We start from the raw sequence: 9,670 nt of genomic DNA, 5'->3' as shown, positions 1-9,670 counted from the left end.
AGCATGACAATTTTATCATGTTGAAAAAAATTCAGTAACATGAATTTGGCTAAGCCAAGCATGATCTTGCTTGCATTGCCGCCTTTGCTACATGAAGCAATAGGGTAGATTCAGTTTCACTGAATTTTTGAAACTATACATCATTTGCTGAATTTTTGCTCTACATCACTTGCTCTTTGTAAATTATTGCATATATCCAGTGACTGAATTTTTGAAACTATAGGTGAACCTCTTCAGGAAACGCAAAACAGTTAACTGAAACTATCTAAAATAGTTAAATCCACTTGATGCTTACCTAATGCAGGCCAACAGAATGAAATGAACTACGAATTTGTTCTCTGAAATACATGTAGGCCAACAGAGAGGATGTTCTTACAAGGGAGCAAGAAGCCTGCTGCCATGGCCCTAGGGTTTGCAGGTGAGGGGGTGGAGGAGAAGGGAGGAATCACCATGCATAGGTTGGGGAGGGAGGAAGGATGGAGAGGGAGGAAGGATGGAGAGGGAGGAAGGAGGAAGGAGGAGAGGTACCTGGGCAGGCGCGGCCGGTCGCCGGAGGGGTCAGGGTCGGGGTTGGGGTCGGGGTCGGCGACGGCGGCATCGTCGAAGGGATGCCTCAGTTGGCCGTGGGAAGGCCGGCGGCCGCGGTCGTCGTCCTGCACCCCATGCCCGGACTGAGGAAGACGCCGGCGTTGAAGCTCCGGCAGCGGCTGGGCGTCGGGGGCAACGGCGCGGGGGCGACGGCGCGGGGGCAAAGTTAGGTCGAGTGGGGGGGGGGGATCTGGCGAGGGAGGGAGAGAGGCCAGAGGGGAATAGGTGGAGGGAAGCTTTCTAATGGCGCACCACACGCAGGTGCGCCATAAGTACGACTGTTCTAATGGCGCACCACCCCTCGGTGCGCCATTAGAATTTTGTTTTAACCTAGCCTAGTGGCCATATCTACAGCCCAACCCTATCTACAACAGAACCCACGCACTAGCCCGACTGGTCAGCACGCAGCACACACACTAGGAGGTCCTGGGTTTGATTCCCAGGATCCCCAATATTTTTTTATGCATTTTAAATGGTGCTTTTTATATTTATTTGTGTTTAAATATGTTCAAACTTGTTTAAATCATAATAGTAATATTTTTTATGCATTTTAAATGTTGTTTTTTATATTTATTTGTGTTTAAATATGTTCAAACTTGTTTAAATTATAACAGTAATATTTTTTATAAAAATAGTAAAAAAAAATTAAAAAAATATGTTCAAAAAGTGCGGGTGCGGGGGGCCGGGTGCTCCGGCGGTGGAGCGGGGGAGGGTTGCGATGGGTGGAGCTAGCGGGGGAGGGTGCGGGTGCGATCGAGATGGAGGGGGATCGAGATCGAGATGGAGGGGGAATCGAGATCAAGTGTCCTCATGAATTCAAAAAGTGCCCATGAAATTTAAAAATATTCATGATATCAAAAGGTGCCCATGAAATACAATCGAGAAATGAAGACTACGATTTAAATTCAAAAAGTGCCCATGAAATTTAAAAATATTCATGATATCACAATCTTCTTGCCCTTCTTTTTCGCAAACGGAGTTCTTCTGTGGAACGGGCGTCCTTTAGGTAGGGTGGTCCTGCTTCTTCTTGTGGTGTGTGCTGCTACTTCATCGTCGTCGTCATGTTCGATCTTCGGGTCACCGTACTTGTCGAAGTCTTGCTCATTGGCTACTCCATCCATTCCGATGATCTTCCTTTTGCCTCTCCTCACGACAACACGACTGGGCTTTGGCGGGGCGGTAATGAAGAAGCATTGGTCCACTTGGGAAGCCAGTACCCATGGCTCATTTTTTGCGGTGACGTTTGCGCCCGCGGTCTTGGATTTGGCTTCGGGTATAACCATGGTGGTGAAATACCGGTCTTCTTTTATGACGTTTTTGGCCCATCTGACACGGAACATCGGGACCTTCTCTCCAGCGTAGCTCAGCTCCCAGATCTCCTCGATCCTTCCGTAGTATCTGTCCTTGTCGTTACCGGTGTAGGATTCCATCGTTACCCCGGAGTTCTGATAACCATTGCTCTTCATGTCCTTGTCCTTGGTGTAGAATGTGTAGCCGTTGATATCGTACGCCTCATAGGTCATCAGGTTGTGCTCGGCGCCCTGTGACAAGGCGAATATGAGTTGTTCTTCCACGGAAGAATCCTCATGTAAAGGGTACGACAGAAGCTTCTGCTTGAACCAACGCGTGAAACATGAGTTGTGCTCTTTGAGTATATCACCGTCCGTCCTCTGTTGGCCTCGGTCATTGTACGTCTTCTTAATAAAGGTTTTGTGCTCTACCACCCAAGGATCGACCACGTCTATGTGTTGTAGCGCGACTAGGTTTGCTCTTTCAAAGTCGGCGAGTCGACCCTCGAAGTCGACATGCATTTCGCGGCGACCCTCATGGTGACCCCATCCAGCGAGCCTGCCGAGGTGCCTGTTGACGGGCAGACCAACGGGGTTCTCGATGCCTAGATAATTTGTGCAGTAGGAGATGCACTCTTCGGTCAGAAAGCCCCTAGCTATGCTTCCCTCTGGACGTGACATGTTGCGAACGTATCCTTTGATGACACCATTCATCCTTTCGAACGGCATCATGCTGTGCAGGAACGTCGGCCCGAGTTGGATGATATCCTCCACTATATGGACCAGCAGATGCACCATAACGTCGAAGAATGCGGGCGGGAAGTACATCTCAAGCTCGCATAGTATCACCACGATCTCTTCCTGTAGCCTTCTGAGTTGCCTCACGCCAATCGACTTCCGAGAGATGACGTCGAAAAAGTTGCATAGGCCAAATAGCGTTTCACGGACGTGCGCGTCCATGATCCCACAGATTGCAACTGGAAGTATCTGCGTCATCAGCACGTGACAGTCGTGAGACTTCATCCCGCTGAACTTCTGCTTCGCTGGGTCTAGGTATCTGATTATCTTCCCCGCGTAACCGTAAGGAAGTTTTACTCATAGGAGGCAGGTGAAAAACTACTCGATCTCCTCCTGACTTAGAGTGAAGCACGCGGGAGGGTAGTCATTTCCAGTCTTCTTGGCCTTTTTGCCTTTGCGACGACTTTCCGTGTCCTGCTTCGCCTCATCATCATCATCATCATCATCATTAGCGTGAAGCTCCTGCCTGATGCCCATTGATTTCAAGTCTGCCCTTGCTTTCGGCCCATCTTTGGTCCTCTCTGGCATGTTGAGCAGGGTACCAAGCAGACTCTCGCACACGTTCTTCGTGATATGCATGACATCAAGGCTGTGAGGCACACGGTGGATCTTCCAGTACGGCAAGTCCCAGAAAACAGACCTCGTTTTCCATACCTTCAGCAGCGGCTCTGGCGCCTTTCGCTTCTTTCCCGGCAGTGGGCAGTCTTTCCAATTTTTCAACAGCTTGTCTATTTCCTCACCGCTCCTCGTACACGGGCGTTTTCGGGGTTCGGTTTCACCATCGAACAGATCCTTGCGTTTCCTCCACGGGTCATCGTCGCGAAGCCACCTTCGATGTCCCATGAACACGGTTTTCAAAGACCCGGGATCTCTATCTAGCTGGCGATACGTTGTGTCATCCATGCACCTTACGCATCCAGAAAATCCGTGGACTACCTGCCCTGCGAGATATCCGTAACCGAGATAGTCGTGCACCGTCGTGAGCAGTGCGGCTCTCATAGGGAAATATTCTTTCTCTCCGGCGTCCCACGTATTGGCTGGCGTTTTCCACAGCGTGTCAAGCTCCTCTTTCAGCAGCCCCAGATACAGATTGATGTCGTTCCCTGGTTGTTTCGGCCCTTCAATTAGCATACTCATGTGAATGTACTTCCTCTTCATGCACAACCAGGGGGGAAGGTTGTACATCCACACAAACACAGGCCAGGTGCTATGTGTGCTTCTCTGGCTGCCAAATGGATTGACTCCATCGGTGCTCGCGCCCAGCACGATGTTCCTTGGATCGTTCCCAAATTCTGGGTATTCGAAGTTCAACGCTTGCCACTGGCTCGCATCCTTAGGGTGACTCAGCATCTTGTCTTTTTTATCTATCTCCGGATCATTTGCGTCATCTTCTCGCTTCTTCTCCTCCCTATCCGCGTGCCAACGCAGGAGCTTTGCTACCTTAGGGTCCGCGAAATACCGCTGCAGACGAGGAGTGATCGGAAAGTACCACACCGATTTTCGAGGAGCCTTCTTCCTCTTCTTGTATCGAGTGACGCCGCACACCGGACATATGGTAGACTCCGCGTGCTCGTCCCGATAAATGATGCAATTGTTCATGCACACATGGTATTTCACGTGCGGTAAATCCAGAGGACACACGATTTTCTTCGCCTCCTCGAAACTGGTCGGGCACTTGTTCCCCTTGGGAAGACGTTCGTGCCAGAATGACATGTTCTCGTCGAAGCATGCGTCGGTCATTTTGTGTTTTACCTTCATCTCCAGAGCCATGAGCGTTACTTTCAGGCGGGTATCCTCGGGCCTGCATCCTTCATACAATGGAGTAACCGCGTCTATCTCCAGTTGATCCAGCTTGGCTTTCTCTCGGGCGGCAGCTCTTGCGTTATCCGTCCACTTGAGAAGCAGCTCTTGAATATGAGGGTCCTGCACCCAGCCTCCATCGTCGTCTGCTCCGGCATCTTCATCTTCATGATCATTCCCTTCGTCTTGATCTTCCTCATCATCGTGTACGACATCTTCTACATGATGACTGTGTACAGCATCACCGTCGTGATCATGTCCTCGAGATTCTTCGTCTTCTCGCCCGCCCTCGCCGCGGTGGTACTTGTCTTGTTGCCCTTCCTCATTTCTTGCCCGGCCCCGGCCATGGACGACTTGATAGTCATCTTCATCACCTTGCCACTGATAGCCATCCATGAAACCACGCAAGAGCAGGTGGTCCCGCACCTGCCCGGAATCCGGGTCCGCAATAAGGCTCTTCAGCTTGCATCTTCGACATGGACATCTTATCTCCGTCTCGTTCTTTTGAAGCATCTCGGCCTTCGCGGAGCTCAAAAACCTATTCACGATGCCTTCAGTCATCGTGCGGACCATGGTCGCCTGCGGGGTAGAGCAAAACGATATGTTAGAACCAAGAAAAATTTTGGCATGACCTTCCCTAAAAATAGGACCAAAAAGAATGCATAGTGCCAAAATTCTCGCCGAAACGGAAATGAATCAAAACATTCCGGCAAAATATTGGCAACTATCGCATATTTCAAATACCGGTACCTTCAAACACAAACATATATGCAACACCACAAACACATGCAACACCACAAACATACATAGATCTAGCTAGGCCACAAAAAGTGCATGTGCACGTTGTTGGAGCGAGCTAGGGAGAAAAAAAGTAGATCTATATCATGAAGATAGCTTTCCCTTACTTACCTATCAAAAAAAGGTAATTTCACCACTTAATTTTGTTGAATCTATGGTGGAAATGAGGTGAGGAGGAGGAGATGGCCGAAAGCTTGGAGAAGGAGGTGGATGGAATGAAGTGGGGAAAGTGAGTGGGTAGGTGTGGGCTGTCCAAAATATCTTGTTGGTCCTAGGTTACTAATGGCGCACCGTAGGAAAATGCGCCATTAGTAACCCTGGTTACTAATGGCGCATCAGCCTACGGTGCGCCATTAGTAGCTTTGCAAAAAAGTAAAAATAATAAGTATATATACTAATGGAGCATCTCCTCTGAGTGCGCCATTACTAGTTTAAACTAGTAATGGCGCACTGTGCCACGATGCGCCATTAGTAGTTTTGCAAAAAAAAGAATAAAACAAAATTTACAGTAATGGCGCACTGCCTGCTTGGTGCGCCATTAGTAGTTATAGATAGTAATGGCGCATTATGGACCCGATGCGCCATTAGTACGTATGGGAAAATGGAAAAAAAATAATAATTCATACTAGTGGCGCACCCTGTTTACGGTGCGCCATTAGTGTCTTCCACACTAATGGCGTATCACAAACAGGTGTGCCATTAGTATATAGTAGTGGCGCACTGCTTCCACGGTGCGCCATTAGAATCAATCCTATCTATAGCCCTTTTCCTAGTAGTGGATCCAGCTTGGCTTTCTCTCGGGCGGCAGCTCTTGCGTTATCCGTCTGCTTGAGAAGCAGCTCTTGAATATGAGGGTCTTGCACCCAGCCCATCGATGGTCCATCGTTGTCTGCTCCGCCGGCATCTTCATCTTCATGATCATGCCCTTCGTCTGCTCCGGCATCTTCCTCATCATCATGTCTGGCATCTTCTACATGATGACTGTGTACAGCATCACCGTCGTGATCATGTCCTGGAGATTCTTCGTCTTCTCGCCCGCCCGAGCCGCGGTGGTTGTCTTGCTGCCCTTCCTCATTTCTTGACTGGCCCCCATGGACGACTTCACATTCATCTTCATCACCTGGCCACCGATAGCCATCCATGAAACCACGCAAGAGCAGGTGGTCCCGCACCTGCCCGGAATCCGGGTCCGCAATAAGGCTCTTCAGCTTGCATCTTCGACACGGACATCTTATCTCCGTCTCGTTCTTTTGAAGCATCTCGGCCTTCGCGGAGCTCAAAAACCTATTCACGATGCCTTCGGTCATCGTGCGGACCATGGTCGCCTGCGGGGTAGAGCAAAACGATATTTTAGAACCAAGAAAAAATTTGGCATGACTTTCCCTAAAAAATAGGACCAAAAAGAATGCATAGTGCCAAAATTCTCGCCGAAACAGAAATGAATCAACATTCCGGCAAAATATTGGCAACTACGGCATTTCAAATACCGGTACCTGCAAACACAAATATATATATGCAACACCACAAACATATGCAACACCACAACATACATAGATCTAGCTAGGCCACAAAAAGTGCATGTGCACGTTCTTGGAGATGGAGAACAACATAAAGATAGCTTCCCCCCTTACTTACCTATCAAAAAAAGGTAATTTAACCACTTAATTTGGATGAATCTATGGTGCAAATGAGGTGAGGAGGAGGAGCAGCCGAGACAAGCTTGGAGGAGGAGGTGGAGAGAATGAAGTGGGGAAAGTGAGTGGGTAGGTGGGTTGTCCAAAATATCTTGTTGGTCCCAGGTTACTAATGACGCACCACATGCAAATGCGCCATTAGTAACCCTGATTACTAATGGCGCACCTGCTGTTGCTGCGCCACTAGAAGTTTTGCAAAAAAATAAAAAAAAAGTATATATTCTAATGGTGCACCGTGGCACAGTGAACTAGTAATGACGCACTGTGCCACAGTGCGCCATTAGTAGTTTTGCAAAAAGAAGAATAAAAAAACAACAGTAGTGGCGCACTGTGTGGCCGGTGCGCCATTACTAGTTAGCACTACTAACGGCGCATCGAGCCATGATGCGCCATTAGTATGTTTGGAAATTTTTTTAAAAAAATTGTTACTAGTGGCGCACGATGTGCCTCACACTAATGGCGCACCAAAACACGGTGTGCCATTACTAACAGATGCGCCATTAGTGTCCATCTCATCTATAGCCCTTTTCCTAGTAGTGATACGCTCCATGTGCATGTCCCCAGCATGCGTGTGACTGGGGCAGGACCCTGTCGACGTTCACTCGCAAGAGTCTCCTCGAAAAGCAATAATCAAAGGACGTACACGTATTTTAAGTTTCATCAATATAATAATTGAGACTAAGTACAACTCTTTCAAATGAAATAAAAAGTACAACTCTTTCAAATGAAGAGCAGATTTTTTTTCCGAAAAGAGGGGACATCCCTCGGCCTCATGCATCGAGTGATGCACACAATGTTTTATTTATCATATCAAAGTTTATCATCCGACCATAACAAACTTCAACCAATAAATTGTCGCACATGACTGCCCTAAGGGTAAATTAATTTAAGAAACGTAGAAAAATGACCCTCATGCATCACAAATCCTACTAGCAGTCCGCCAACCAAATCGGTTGAACAAATCCCAGGAGACCATCTCCCATCGGTTGCACCCAAAGACCGTGAGCGCCCGATCCTCCTCCTTGCGAAGTAATGACCACACATGGATCCAGCTGGTAGCCTTGAAGATAACCTGCAAAAAGTTGGGAACTTTCGTTCTGTTAAAAATACAATCATTACGAGTGTTTCAAATAGCCCAAAGTATAGCATAAATTCCCACACGGATCTGAGACTTAACTTGGGATGCACCCCCACTAACCAGTTTGCAAACATATTCGTCCTACTCATAGGTGGAGGTAGGTTGAAAGCTATATGGACCGTTCTCCATAGCAGCTTGGCATGTGGGCATTGAAGGAATAGATGCTGAATCAACTCCTCATTGCCACAAAAACAACACTTAGTGCATCCTTTGCCAATCTCTTTTTTACAGATTATCCTTTATCAGGATAAGAATCCAATAAGATTGTCTAATTAGATTCCAGTGTTTGAAACTATGCAGTGTGAGTGGGAGAGGCCAAGGTAATTAACAAGACAAATCAGCGTGAGCACCGAGGCAGTCGACAAAAGCGCATAGCGTCTGAGGAATTAACGGGAAAAAAAAGGAGGCAGGCACGACACTAGAGGCACAACCAGTGCGATGCATGTGATGACAGTAAAGGCACATCCAGTGCGATGCATGTGATGACAGTAGAGGCACCACTTGTTCATCTCCTTCCTCTCTCCTCTCGCCACAACGCTACTAGCCACTCTACTTCGGATGAGGCCGCCGGAGATGTATGACCCGGGCGGCAGCTCGTCGTCCCGGCTGCCTGGCAAAGAGGAGCTACAGCCGGAGGTGGTTCTCTACACGGCGTGAGCTTCAGAGCGTCACGCCGCAGAGCGCGCACCTCAGCCGATCTCTACGCCTTGCGCGCCCTGCTGCGGGGCTACGACCTGACCATGGACGAGCGCGACGTGTCCAGGAGTAAAGCGCACCGCTGCAAGCTCAAGTCGTTACTCGCAGCTCGAGGCTGCCCCTTCTGCCTCCAGCAGCTCCTCGTCGGCTGCCCTGACAATGTTAGGCAGCTGCTCGGGGCTGCGCCTTGTCCTTTTTTATCCAACCCAAGGTGACACTTCCTTTCTCTCCTTCCTAATTCATTCGTTTTCCTCTACTACTATAGCTCCGATAAAAAAACCCAAGACTGAACTTGCTTAGAGCCGTTTCCTTTCCTTTTCTTGATGCTGACATAACTCGATCGTGTTGCGCTATTATTATGTTAGCCTAAACACGGCTGCTGCTGTCATTTTCTTCCGAGCTGAATTCTTATGTTAGTTAGTTAGCTGATGAATAGGCGCAGCCTTGATCTGGTCATGGGATGGCATGACACGGTGATCGCGGCAAGTGCGCACACCTAGCTCACATCGAGTGTTGTGGGATGGCACGACCGGTAGGCTCGACTTAGGCAGGAAATTTCCCGCCGTAGCGACCATACATAAAAGAGTGAAGAAAGTAGAAAAGCAGTAAGTTTTAAACTGCACAAAACCTTCCTCAGAATATGCCCTCTCACATTCCCATCCATATTATATTTCTCAATAAGCTATTGAAATGCGAATATTTTTTGAATACATGAACAGTGACGAACCGCAGCGGCGATAGGTCGGAAGGCGCCGGAGAGGAGAGGCGACGACGACGAGGGCGCGCAGACGCGATCTAGGAGGACGGCCGCGACGGCGAGCGTGGCACGGGGGGCGGAGGAGGGGCGCGTTGGTGACGAGGAACAGGGT

The sequence above is a fragment of the Triticum aestivum genome, chromosome 4A, assembly GCF_018294505.1.
Source record: "Triticum aestivum cultivar Chinese Spring chromosome 4A, IWGSC CS RefSeq v2.1, whole genome shotgun sequence".
Taxonomy (NCBI): Eukaryota; Viridiplantae; Streptophyta; class Magnoliopsida; order Poales; family Poaceae; genus Triticum; species Triticum aestivum.
Note: the sequence above shows the minus strand (reverse complement) of the source record.